This window comes from Carlito syrichta, unplaced genomic scaffold (assembly GCF_000164805.1).
Source record: "Carlito syrichta isolate Samal-C Ts95f unplaced genomic scaffold, Tarsius_syrichta-2.0.1 Scaffold305767, whole genome shotgun sequence".
NCBI classification, from domain to species: domain Eukaryota; kingdom Metazoa; phylum Chordata; class Mammalia; order Primates; family Tarsiidae; genus Carlito; species Carlito syrichta.
The window spans coordinates 111,088-112,350 of NW_007249863.1; positions in this window are offsets into that span (position 1 = coordinate 111,088).

Genomic DNA, 1,263 nt, shown 5'->3' on the forward strand with positions numbered 1-1,263 from the left:
ACAAGTGTACATAGTAGTCTCTAATGATCTTTTGTATTTCTTCAGGGTCAGATGTGATTTCATCTTTTGTGTTTCTGATTGTGTTTATTTATTTATTTATTTATTTATTTATTTATTTATTTTTTTGAGTTAGAGTCTCATTCAGTCGCCCAGACTGGAGTGCAGTGGCCGCACCTGGTCACCGCAGCCTTGACCTGCTGTGCTCCGGCGATCCTTCCACCTCAGCCTTCCAGGTAGCCAGAATTACAGGCATGCGCTACCACACCTGGCTGAATTTTTGATTTATTGTAGAGATGAGATCTCTCCAAGTTGCCCAGGTGGGTCTCAAACCCACAGGCTCAGGCAATGAACTCACCTCAGCCTCCCAAAGTGTGGGATTACAGTCTGAGCCACTGAGCCCAGCTCTGATTGTGTTTATTTGGGCTTTTTCTCTCTTTTCCTTTGTTAGTCTAGTTAGAGGACCATAGATCTTGTTTATCCTTGTGAAGAACGACCTTTTGGTTTCATTGATTTTTTTGTATTATCTTTTTGTCTTCTATGTCCTGGATTTGGGCTTTTATTTTGGTGATCTGGATTCTTCTGCTGAAATTAGGGTTTTGGTGGCCTTGCTTTTCCAGCTTCCTTAGGTGACTTATTAGGCTATTAACTTGTGATCCTTCCATTTTCTTCATGTGCATTTGTAGAAATATAAATTCTCCTCTTACTATAGCTTTCATGGTGTCCCAGAGATTTTGGTAAGATGTTTCTTCATTTTCATTTGCTTCCAGGTACCTTTTAATCTGTGTTTTGATATCATCATTGACCCAGGAGTTGTTTAGCGTCTTGTTGTTTAGTATCCATGTCTTTGTGGGTTTTAGGGGGACTGTGTTGATGTTGATGCTTATTTTTATTCCACTGTGGTCCAAGAAGGTACATGGTAAAATTTCGGTTCTTTTAAATTTGCTTATACTTGATTTATGGCCAAGTATCTGTTCTATCTTAGAGTATGCTCCATGCGGTGATGAGTAGAATGTATATTCTGTGGTCTTTGGATGGAGTGTTCTGTAGGTATCAATTAAGTCCATTTGGTCAAGAGTCACATTGAGGTGTCGAATCTTATTGCTGATTTTTTGTCTTGATGATCTGTCTAGGGTTGTGAGTGGGGTGTTGAAGTCCCCAGCTACGATGGTGTTGGAGTTGATATCTTTTTTTAGTTTACCTAGAAGCAGTTTTATGAAAGTTGGCACTCCTATGATGGGTGGATATTTGTTTAAGGTAGATATT